General features: G+C 36.2%; 1 protein-coding gene and 2 non-coding genes across 11 annotated transcripts in view; 1 reads left to right on the top strand and 2 right to left on the bottom strand.

Annotated features, from left to right (window-relative positions):
• The window catches only part of LOC149679606 (uncharacterized), a 142,138-nt gene that overhangs the window by 44,175 nt on the left and 84,741 nt on the right, over positions 1 to 13,222 (top strand). The gene's annotated exons all lie outside the window — the stretch shown is intronic.
• Positions 6,150 to 6,339, bottom strand: LOC149679622 (U2 spliceosomal RNA). The gene has a single exon (XR_016365949.1). It is a non-coding gene; the product is annotated as a U2 spliceosomal RNA (small nuclear RNA).
• On the bottom strand, positions 11,530 to 11,719 carry LOC149679621 (U2 spliceosomal RNA). Its single transcript, XR_016365965.1, has one exon. It is a non-coding gene; the product is annotated as a U2 spliceosomal RNA (small nuclear RNA).

Raw genomic sequence — 13,222 nt, 5'->3', positions numbered from 1 at the left:
CCAACACGTAACGAAAAGTTTAAATTATCTTATTGGCTGCTCACTTAAACTACGTTTTGATGACGTTTCTGACGGGGACGGCTAAAAATACGTAATTCCTTTTGACCTCTGTCGCTATAACCCGCCTCTTCTTTCATACCCGCCCGTCCCGTGGACTTTGACGCGCGCCCAGATTACTCTGTTCTCCATTCCTACTTCTAAAATTAAATCTATCCATGATATTACTTGCTAAAGGCAATGCGAACTCGACCCTGTACTTTAAAATTGGTTTAAAATTCTTGCCTTATTATTCAATCTCTTGGCCGAATCATGTTATTTATGTTTAAATCATGAAGCCGAGGTTTTTCCTCCACACGATAAAATCGCTCCGTGCCTTTTCCCGATAACGAAGTACGATAAATTATATTCTCGCGTAAAGTGCACTTGACAAACACCCTTCCATACGAGATTTAAGATTTTGTATTCATACGTGGGGGGACGCCTTTTCCCAACCCAAGTGCTCTTGTAAAAAACTGTTATAAACAACCGATAAAAGTTTCGGATATGTATGTACGTATTTTTCATAAAACAATTAGGCTGGGCTGGGAAAACCTCCCTTGACAATACCTTGCTTTTAGTAAGAGGTGCACGGGTGTGTCCCTGTTTAGTAACACGCCAGAAGGCGGTAGTTTCGTTTCCGTGAAGGTCGTAACCTTTATAAAGTACGGTCGGTCTTGTTCATTGGAAATTTATAACTACAAGTTTTGAGATTATTTGGGTTTTAGTATCTTTTCAGCTATAGTTACTTTTAACGGAATATGCCTCAGAATAATCCGAGACCTAAAATTAAAAATCTGAGACCTAAAATGAATAATATGAGACCTAAAATGAATAGTCTGCGGCCTAAATTAAGAATAATTTGAGACATAAAATGGATAATCTGAGACCTAAAATGAAAAATCTGAAACCAAAATTCAATAATCCGAGACCTAAATTAAGAATAATTTGAGACATAAAATGGATAATCTGAGACCTAAGTTAACGTAAATGAATAATCTAAGACTCCGCTAAGACCTAAATTAACCTAAATTAATAATCTGAGACCTAAATTAATCTAAATGAATAATCTTAGACCTAAATTTAGTATAATCTGAGACATAAAATAAGAATAATTTGAGACCTAAATTCAGAATAATCTGAGATCTAAAATGAATAATCTGAAACCAAAATTCAATAATCCGAGTCCTACATGGAATAATTTGAGACCTAAATTAAGAATAATCTGACACATAAAATGGATAATCTGGACCTAAAATGAATAATCTGACACATAAAATGGATTATCTGGACCTAAAATGAATAATCTGAGACCTAAAAAGAATAAGCTGAAACCTAAAATGAATAATCTGAGACCTAAAAAGAATAAGCTGAAACCTAAAATGAATAAGCTGAAACCTAAAATGAATAATCTGAGGTATATAATGAATAATCCGAGTCCTAAGTATAGAATAATCCGAGTTCTAAAATGAATAACCGAGACCTAAAATGAATAATCTACGACCTAAAATGAATAATCTACGACCTAAAATGAATAATCTACGACCTAAAATGAATAATCTACGACCTAAAATGAATAATCTACGACCTAAAATGAATAATCTACGACCTAAAATGAATAATCTACGACCTAAATTGAATAATCTACGACCTAAAATGAATAATCTACGACCTAAAATGAATAATCTACGACCTAAAATGAATAATCTACGACCTAAAATGAATAATCTATGACCTAAAATGAATAATCTACGACCTAAAATGAATAATCTACGACCTAAAATGAATAATCTACGACCTAAAATGAATAATCTACGACCTAAAATGAATAATCTACGACCTAAAATGAATAATCTACGACCTAAAATGAATAATCTACGACCTAAAATGAATAATCTACGACCTAAAATGAATAATCTACGACCTAAAATGAAATGAATAATCCGAGTCCTAAAATGAAATGAATAATCCGAGTCCTAAAATGAAATGAATAATCCGAGTCCTAAAATTCAAACGATATTATTGTGTTGCAGCAATAACACCTAAATTCATTGCTAGCAAATAAACTTGCACTTTCCAAAATTCCGATAGCCTTTTCGATTCTGTTTTTTTTTTGGCAATATAGTAAACGCTGGCATCTATTTGGCTGTCACGTTTCTTCTAAGAACGTATGTGAGAACCGATACTAAATGATGTTACACAACGAATAACACTATGTGTACACTCAACTACTATTTTCCCATCTCAACCCGAGTGTTCATTACTAACAAAAATGTTCTAGTATACGCTTTTGCAGCTTAAAGTGTCAGTGACATATCGATGTGTTTATATGGAATATAAATGAACAAATAAGCAAAATAAATTTGTTACTAAAACAAAGTAGCGCCATCTTCTATTCACTAATTTCTTAGTAATTTTTGGTTAAAACGACAGACATACAAATGGCGTGCGAAAGCCTACTTATATGTATATACATTCAATCATAAGCCTATAGGGAGAGGGCAAACTCATTCTTGCCACGTCACAGGCTTATATCTCTTACCTCGATTCCATCCCCCTAACGGGGGAATTTCGGTATCGCGCTTACAAACGCTCCCCTAAGTAGAGGTATAAAATGACGTCGGATGTTCTTTCCCTCCCTGACAAACGCCCTCTCCCTATAATGAGTAAGTATGGGTCTAGCTCATTCAGTTTAGCCCTCGAACGGAGATTTAGATGTTTGTTTCGCTAATATTTAGTACATTGGTTCCCTATATCCCATACTAGACTTGCTTTATGGTTTTAGGGGTTCGATTTGCCGCCATCTTTTAAAATGGCGGCCCTAAAAGTAATAAAATGTCCCGATGGGCTTACGAACAACGCTGCGTGTCTTTGACAGGGAGAAATATATTAAGGTAAGATGGAGTAGATATGATGATGGGCGACGTGTGGCACTGAAACTCTCCGAGTGTGCCTTGCGCACGCTCCTACCCTTCGGTAGGCGATTGTTAAGTGCTGCTGCGTAGCGCCATTGTAGTTGACTGAGAAATAGCTTCTATTGTTTACCTACCTAATCGCTTAGGATGCTGGGAGAACTTCGGTGCCGTTCTGTAGGTGGGAGTACAGATGCAACGTTATAGGTATAGGGATTACCACTCCATCGCTCTCTCCTTCAAGCCATTCCTACTAAAGTATATTTATAAGAAGTAAATATGCTCTTGGAAACAGTCTTTCAACCCTTATACTTACTCAGAGCATGATAGCCTTATGCTAATACGTAACTACACGTATTTAGTTACTATAGTTATGTAAGGGACCTTCAATTGGCGTTGAATTCTGACACTGAAATGTATCCTTACGAGATAAGATAAGAAAAAAGAATGTTCGAGCCTTGAGAAAATCGCGGGTGCTGCTGGTCCTTCTGATTCGATTTTTGTTGGCTTCTTCGCGCCTTCGATCGAAATACATTAGAACAGACGTCGTCCCTAGTCCTCCCCTCTTTCTTTTCAGTACCTACTTAAGTTGATACGAACCATTGCGATACAATGTTACGTACCAAATAGAGAGAAATGTGAAATTGATTATATTCCACGTTACGTGTGGTGCTCATGCAGTTTCGAACAACGCTTCGATCTTAAGTTGGTAAAAGGGATCATGGAACCCAGAACGAAAATTTCTAACATATTGAGGTGATTCAAGTCGTAATAAAATGTGTATTGTTTTGATGCGTGTATTTTATTAGTTACACATTTATTTCTTACATTCACCATGCTTGAGTCAAATCCTGGTATTTTTCTTAATATATAGTTTTCTGACTAGGATTATTGATAGCATTTACACTAGGATTCATGCAGGGGCGTGCCAACATGAGCTAAATTTTCTACTGGAGCGGGGGCAAAATGGCTGCCTAATGTTAAAGTCCCATAGAGTTGAAATTTGAGCGGGGGCCTTTGCCCCCGCTGCCCCCGTAGTTGGCATGCCCTTGGATTCATGGCTACTTGGTGGACAATGTTCAGTATCAAGTAGCGTCGTCTCCTGGTGTAAATGGTATCAATCCTCCTAGTCTGACCACATTATTCTTAATACATAGTTTTCAGACTAGGATTAGTGATGCCGTTTACACCAGGATTCATGGCTACTTGACGGACAGAGTGCAGTATCAAGTAGCCTCGTCTCCTGTAGTAAATCGAATCAATTCTCCTAGTATATCTACATTATCCTTAATACATAGTTTTCAGACTAGGATTATTGATACCATTTACACCAGGAGGTCTGGCTATTTGGTGGACAAAGTACAGTATCAAGTAGCTTCGTCTGTTGGTGTAAATGGTATCAGTCCTCCTAGTCTGCCCACATTATCCTTAATACATAGTTTTCAGACTAGGATTATTGATACCATTTACACTAGGAGGTCTGGCTATTTGGTGGACAAAGTACAGTATCAAGTAGCTTCGTCTCCTGGTGTAAATGGTATCAGTCCTCCTAGTCTGCCAACATTATCATTAATATATAGTTTTCAGACTAGGATTATTGATACTATTTACACCAGGATTCATGGTTACTTGGTGGACAATGTTCAGTATCAAGTAGCCTCGTCTCCTGGTGTAAATGGTATCAGTCCTCCTAGTCTGCCCACATTATTCTTAATGCATAGTTGCATTTATAGTTTGCAATTTATGCCACCAGACTCATCAGAAACGTTGCTAAAATTGGCAAAATTTGACCTTTAAAGGTCAGGGAAAATCATCTCAGGAAATAAGTCGGGAACAATTTATGGCAACCCAATATTTTATTGTCTACTATTTCTACTCAAATTTCGGTTTCTTTCATTTTCCCTTTAATGGTACTGTCAAGTTAGCTTGTCTTTAGTTTCCCTGACAAACGCCCTTTGACTATAAAGCTATTCTTACAGTCAATCAATATTGACTTCACGTATATAGCGACTGAGGAGTGTTTTAGGCCTTGGTCGCTTTGCTGGGAGATTTACGCGCTGTTAAGTTGGCTCGTCATTGAAGTATGTTAAAACGATATAAATGGACGGGCAATCGTTGACAGCGTGTTACGATTATGTGTGAAATAAATATTGATTAGCGTCGGCGTAGAACTATACTTCCTTCTTTGGAGCTAGCTATAGTCCGGGTTTTTTGCCCTCAATCATGGCCCGCTTTTCAGGGCATCACGTGACTGTTTTATCTTACAAACCTCTTTACATCTTTTATGGGGGTTCCCTATACGAGTTTCGCGCCAACAAAACAAGACGATAAGGGTACCAAATAAAGCGGGTGTTTTTTGTGTTTTCTTGTCCTTTTTCTTCATTGCAGTTTTTGGCAACTTCTAGAAATATTTGTGATGTCATTAATGCATTGCATTCAGGGATGTTAGATAAATACAGCTTTTAGGCTTGCAAGTCAATTGGCAAAGTTAGGTCAAAAACAGGCCAGCTTCGGATTTAAAATACTGCACTAAATTCAAGGGTACCCGATCAGTTTAAGTCCAGAATAAATACCAACTACGGATTTAAATTAAACAATTCCCTAAATTTAAGGGTACCCGATCAGTTTAAGTCTAGAATAAATACCAACTTCGAATTTAAATTAAACAATTCCCTAAATTTAAGGGTACCCGATCAGTTTAAGTCTAGAATAAATACCAACTTCGAATTTAAATTAAACAATTCCCTAAATTTAAGGGTACCCGATCAGTTTAAGTCTAGAATAAATACCAACTTCGAATTTAAATTAAACAATTCCCTAAATTTAAGGGTACCCGATCAGTTTAAGTCTAGAATAAATACCAACTACGGATTTAAATTAAACAATTCCCTAAATTAAAGGGTACCCGATCAGTTTAAGTCTAGAATAAATACCAACTACGGATTTAAATTAAAGGGTACCCGATCAGTTTAAGTCTAGAATAAATACCAACTACGGATTTAAATTAAAGGGTACCCGATCAGTTTAAGTCTAGAATAAATACCAACTACGGATTTAAATTAAAGGGTACCCGATCAGTTTAAGTCCAGCATAAATTCCAACTTCGTCAGTAACCGATTTTGCTGGATTTGGCTACTTTCATGGCATTCAAGTGTTAGTTTCATTATTTACTTCTAGCGTTTAATTTTGATTTAATTATTGAGGGTGTGAGCCGATCCTGAATGTAGTGCAATATCAGGTCGACTCGTGGCGAAGTCGGGCAAGCCCGTTTAACTTCGCCCAGTTCCAAAAATCGAATTAATATCGAAGGGTCCCAATGGAACCCGATCAGATATTAAGCTGATCAGAACAGATACTACACTTGATCTTAGCCAAAAGGCCGAGAAGCGATACTAATTACACGGTTAATTAAGTTTAAATCTTCAATTAATTAAGGCTTGTTAATTAATTAAATAAGAAACCTAATTACTCGAAACTAAAGAAAAAACAATTTCCTGGATGAAAGATTGCTCTAGAATAATCTATGAATTGCCTGGCAGCACTGTGGTCGCAAAAATATACTTAATTTTAATGATTTAACAACTTTAAATCGTTAATTAATTAAAAATTATCTAAACATCATTAATTTGCGTCAATCAGTTTACCACGCCTAAATGGATACTTTTTCCTGAACATTAATGTTCGGCAGTGTAAACATTTCTACAGGGGCTAACTGAAAATATATGGGTTTGCAAAACCCTGAAAGTGGGCTTTTCCCAGGTGCAAATTAAAACTAAAATATCCGTCAGGTAGTATAATACTCGATCGTAGAACTTTAAATTAATTAATTGTCTTTTAGTTTCTTACTCAAATTTAAGTGGTCATCCGTAAATCAAATTTAATCATAACTTGTTTAGGGTGACACTTAGGGCAAAATGAGGTAGAATTTAAAATATATACAGGGTGTTTCTGATAAGTCTGGTGGAATAAAGTAAGGGGGATGTTCTTTGGGAAATCAATTTTGAGTCGAAAATGTAACTCTATACTTCTATCGCCTCCATTTTGTTGGCCACAAGGGGCACTGTTTTTGAGTTAAGATTGTCAAGAGTGCTTTAGGAATGACCCCTTAAACTTAATTAAGAAACTGATTTAGACAATGATTAATTAATAATTTAATTAAGGGGTCATCCCTAAAACACTAAATCAAATCATAACTCGAAAACAGCATTGTACCTTGTGGCAAAATGTCGATAGAGGCATATAACATTTTCTACTCAAAATCGATTTCCCAAAGAACAAACATTCCCCTTAATTTATACCACCAGACTTATCAGAAACACCCTGTATATTTCTGCTCATAGTTTATAAAATAACCCAACCATCATTTTTGTATAACAATCTGTATTCATACGCTACTATAAATATATATATATATATATATATATATATTTAATTAAGAATATTCTTATAATTAAAGGAATAGCGACGTGATTTAAAAATTATCTCAAATCTAAAGAAAACCTTACTTTTTTGAGAGTTTAAACTCTTCTGATTCCAAAAATATGCTTGATTAATATTTAAATATGAAGGAAAACGCAGAAAAAACACTTTGAAAACTTGAAATTTGGGGGGCAAAAGCAAATTTGCGGAGAAGATTTTTGGCGGGTTTTCTCCTTGCTACGTCACTCACGGCATCTCGCGGAAAAGCCAAACGCGCGCGCCCGAGACTCCCGAGTCTACTAATGCGCGCGAATCTGAATAAAATAGGCTTAACGCGGCGCTGAGACACTTATAGGCGTCACGTGAACGACATCTAGAGTGAAAGTTTCTCCTTACTACGTCATTAAGCGAAACAAAATTTTAACTAGGCCTTTTCCAAACACTAAACTTTGATTGCAATTTTACAAATTTCTACGAAACCAAATACAAAAGTAAACATATCATAATAAACTAGATTTTTCAAGGATTTTTTTAGCATTTTAAGTTTGTGGGTGACGAAAATTATGTCACTAACACTTTAACAAAGTTCGTAATTTAATCTGACTGTGTTTATCAAAGCAAATGTATCCATTTGCCAAATTCAGTCAGCGACAAAGTTATTATATAATAAATTTTATTTAAAAAAAAATTCCAAATAATAGTAGAAAAAAGGCAAAAAAAAATTGCCTGTCATCTGTTTGCGCGTGAAAAGTATGGGAGTGAGAGAAAATCCTTAATTACTGTTGGCACTAAAGAAGATTGAAGCGGGCCACCGCGCGTTATCATTGATTACTGTCCCCTTACCCCTGTCCCTTCATCTCCATACACGTTTAAAGCTATTTGCATAATCCGCCAACGACAAACACGTTGCAACGTCGACAGCAGCTTGGGACCCGACAAGGATGATCAAGGAACGAGAAAAAAAAATAAAAATGAACATGGTTAGAAAGATGACAATTTTTATACTAAAGACAAAAATTATTGCCTAGGAACATTTTACGACCATGCAACTTTAGTTAGTTAGATCTAGTTTTGATGCATGGTTTTTACTTTTTAGTTAACGACATTTATTTATATTTATATTTTAAATAATTTATGTATAATTTGTTGCGAAATGGTTTGTTTGCAAGGCAGTATGGGCGATTTTGAATTGAGAATGTAACTTCTATTATAAGTTCATTAGATATGTTCAAGAAGTGATATCTAGTTTATTGGGGAGAAGATGCCTAATATAAGTATTCGTGCGAGGCCATAGTCCCAGTCCCCCTTTCAAAATACAAGGGGGGACGTAAAAGGAGGCCCCGGGCTATTTCGCAGCCTCTCCTCAGTCGGAAAATACAAGTAATTTTCGTCATTCGCGTCGCACTGACGTGAGTTTTCAAGAACCAATGAGATGCTGGCTGGTTGTAATTTAGAAGCGGCGGGGATTAACTCCGGACCTACGTTTGGACTGGAGATGAAGCTATGTGGTCAATTTATACCTTCTCCCTAGATATCACTTCTTGATGTGTTCCTCCATAAGTTTGTCACTGGTTACAAACTGGAGCTTGTAATTTTGAAGTGATTGAAATAGGTCATAGATTCGAGGTAAAGCGACAGACGCCTGATGAGGCGCTGTCAAAGGCTTAGTAATGCAGACTAAATAGGAGGTAGATGGAAGTCCTGCAAAATTAATTAACCACCGAGTGTAGGACTTCAATTCTCGCTTGTCGATCTCGAACTAGTTATCTCGAGCTGTAAGTCTCCACGTAGCATTACAAAGTATAGGTACAGTGTCATACTTATGGAACGTATCTTATAAACTTATGTTTCTATTACACTTTGTTATAAGGGAAACTGTTTACAAGTTAATTCCTTAAATTAAATTATTTTAGTATTGTGTTTTAATTTCTTTCATTAATTTTAATTATAAGGGGTCATCCGTAAAATAACTCTTATCTACTTTCTACAATCAATACTTGGAAACTCGATTCAAGTTTTTTTTCGAGAACTAGAATTTTGAAACTACTTTCTGGAATAAGTTCGTAAAAATCATTTAAGTCAAAAGCCACTTTACCGAAAGTTATTTGTTTTTGAAAAACAGGGCTATAGGTTTTAGTAACAGTTTATGGAATATACAGGGTGTTTCTGATGTAAGTCTGGATGCATAAATTAAGGGGGATGTTTGGTCTTTGGGAAATTGATTTTGAGTCGAAAATGTCGTAAATTCTATGATATCCATTTTGCCACAAGGGACACTATTTTCGAGTTAAGATTGGTCAAAGTATTTTACGGATGACCCCTTAAATTTTAATTAAGAAACTGATTTAGACAATGATTAATTAATAAATTAATTAAGGGGTCTTCCCTAAAACACAAATCAAATCGTGACTCGGAAACATTATGTCCCTTGTGGCAAAATGGAGGCGATAGAAGTTGGTATACGGACTAAATACCCCCAAGACAAAGACCCCCGGTCATAATCCCCCCATTTTTAATAACGTACAAAATCCCCCCTCTCTCAAGACAAAATCCCCCGGTCATTTTCCCCCCATCGTAGTTAAGAGTACAAAATCCCCCCACCCTCTAGACAAAATCCCCCCACCCTCTAGACAAAATCCCCCACCCTCTAGACAAAATCTACCCACCCTCTAGACAAAATCCCCCACGCTCTAGACAAATTCCCCGGTCATAATCCCCCGACAATAAAAAATACAATATCAATATTATCTAAAACACTGGAAGCCTCAGCGATCTGGTGGCGTAGTTAATTAATTAGCTGGCACCTTTTCCAAAATATTTTCCTATTAATTAGCTGGCACCTTTTCCAAAATATTCTCCTATTAATTAGCTGGCACCTTTTCCAAAATATTCTCCTATTAATTAGCTGGCACCTTTTCCAAAATATTCTCCTATTAATTAGCTGGCACCTTTTCCAAAATATTCTCCTATTAATTAGCTGGCACCTTTTCCAAAATATTCTCCTATTATTTAGCTGGCACTTTTTCCAAAATATTCTCCTATTAATTAGCTGGCACCTTTTCCAAAATATTCTCCTATTAATTAGCTGGCACCTTTTCCAAAATATTCTCCTATTAATTAGCTGGCACCTTTTCCAAAATATTCTCCTATTAATTGGCTGCCACCTTTTCCAAAATATATTAGCGACCAACAAGGGTATGCCTTTTCCAAAATGTTATTTTTTACATTTGTTGGGGGGAATTTGTCCTGGGGCTGGGGGGAATTTGTCTTGGGGCTGGGGGGAATTTGTCCTAGGGCTGGGGGTATTTTGTCTTCATCATCCATTCGGGGGAAATTGTCCGGGGGATTTTGTCTCCTACCTGAGGGGATTATGTCCTTTTCTTCTCTAATGGGGGGATTATGTCCAGGGGGGATTATGTCCAGGGGGGATTATGTCCTACATTCATAGAAGTTACTACATTTTCGACTCAAAATCGATTTCCCAAAGAACACAGTCTCCCTTAATTTGTACCAGACTTATCAGAAACACCCTGTATAATTAATAAAACTTAAACCGGACCATCTTTGTCTTGACCTCTTAGAGTCCTTGAGTAATAATTTTGTCTATTATTCTGAAAGCTTTTACTTTGGGTAAATGTCGAAACCATTTTCGGGGCTTCCCGCCTTTTTGACATAGTTATGAATATTCCGAAATAATGTATGCAGATTTTTAACAATTTTTCGTTTGCAAAAATTTATTAATTTGAAGTTATAAAAAAGTAATATTTGTATTTATTACTTTTGCTTCTGTCGGGTTATTTCTTTGAAGCAAGTTTAATTTTTTTATTTTGTCCTGTATTTGTTCTTATGTGATAAAATTCCTACAGTTGAGTTTTCTTGGAATATTCCAATTTTATAAGGCTAGCAGTAAATTGGAAAATTAGAATAGCCTAATAACAGTCGAAAGGGTAGATAAGGTAAAGGTGCTAACAATAGTCGAGTTACATAAGTAGGTTCTCGCGCTCGCGCATTTATTTTGGGTGAAACGAAATTAGATTTCATACCAGAAGTATATAAGAGAGGAAGGGTTCCATCTTGACTTACAATTTTCAGTGGTGTATTTAAAGATATTAAGTCATTTCTAATATGATTGCGTTTAATTTTAATTTTGGTTAAATTATTGAGGGTGTGAGCCGATCCTGAATGTAGTTCAATATCAGGTCGACTCGTGGCGAGGTCGGGCAAGCCCGTTCAACTTCGCCCAGTTCCAAAAATGGAGTTAATATCGAAGGGTCCCAATGGAACCCGATCAGATATTAAGCTGATCAGAACAGATACTACACATGATCTTAGCCAAAAGGCCGAGAAGCGATACTAATTACACGGCTAATTAAGCTTAATTATTAGAATAATTAACGCTAATTAATTAATTAAATAAAGAACCTAATTACTCGAAATTTTACCATAAAAGTTACCCTATTTACTGGATGAAAAATTGCTCTAAAATAGTCTATGTACAGAAGTAGTACATACCAATCGTTGATTAGTTTAATAATATTAAAGCAATTAGTTTTAAATGTTTCCTTAGTTACTACAGACTCATTTTCCTGAACATCTTTAGGGGCGTTAATTGAAAATATATGGAATTTCAAAACCCTACAAGATGCATGGCCAGTGTTATAGAATTAGAAATATACAAACCATCTTGATTTGTCCATAAATGACCCTTTTCAAAAGGGTCTGGTGTGTTGACCACCCATCTTGTCTTCTTAAGATGAAACATGTGGACAACAACTACGTAAACTAAGATATGACTTAATTCAAACAATACGGACCATCCAAATTTATTGCAGGACTGGTAACTTTGATCGACCCCGCCCCCTTTTGAAAAAAGTAGACCTATTTTTTAGTTTAAGACTATATCATTTGATATGGTCGGATTAATCAACTTTTGTTGGGTAATGCATAAAGGGTATCGAGGAAGTGGGCTTATAAAGGAATAAAAGGCTTGTCAATAAGTGTATCGAGGCTTCTCTGCAGGCGCTCAACCCATATTTTGAAGTTGGGTAAGCTGCAGCTGGTAACCAATGGCAACCGAAGGTCCTTGAAAACAGCTTTCAGCTCTCTTTCTCTATTTGTTAACCCCGAATCAGCCTTTTCGTTCGACCTTCCTTGTTTCTCAGGACTGTTATTGTTTGAAAATTTAATGATTCCGCTAGGGCTTATCTCTATCCTTAAGTAACTATAGTTTTTTGATTTCATTTCCAAGAAGAATGAATTCGTCATCCCTTCCAAAGTTCATCACATTTAATCACAGATTTATCAACTTGTAATCATATATATATATACAAGAAGTGATGTCTAGTTTACTAGGGAGAAGGTATAAATTCGCCACATTTTTAGCTTATCTCCAGTCTTGACGTAGGTCCGGACGTAGTTAATCCCCGCCTCTAAATTACAACCAGCATCTCATTGGTTCTTGAAAACTCACGTCAGCGCGACGCGAATGACGAAAATTACAGAGTATTTTCCGACTGAGGAGAGGCGAAATAGCCCGGTGGCCTCCTTTTACTTCCCCCCTTGTATATTGAAAGGGGGACTGGGACTATGGCGCGCGAATACTTAGTCATCTTACACCTTCTCCCTAATAAACTAGATATCGCATCTTGATATATATATTTCAGAAAGTTGTTTGCTTGTTCTGTTTTGTTTGTTCTTCATGATCTACACAGTCACAATTGGTTACAGAATATGATTGGTCAAACCATGGATTAACTAACGCTAGGGATAGTTCGTTCCCCCCAAAAGATAAAGCGTGCATGTTCCAAACGCCTTAGCAGCAGCTACTATCCCTAACAGGAAGTTATAAGAAATTT

The sequence above is a fragment of the Phalangium opilio genome, unplaced genomic scaffold, assembly GCF_054372755.1.
Source record: "Phalangium opilio isolate 3A_F unplaced genomic scaffold, DU_Popi_V2 ptg000041l_1, whole genome shotgun sequence".
NCBI lineage: Eukaryota > Metazoa > Arthropoda > Arachnida > Opiliones > Phalangiidae > Phalangium > Phalangium opilio.
The sequence above is the reverse complement of the archived record's forward strand: the minus strand, read 5'-3'. Positions and strand labels throughout refer to the sequence as shown.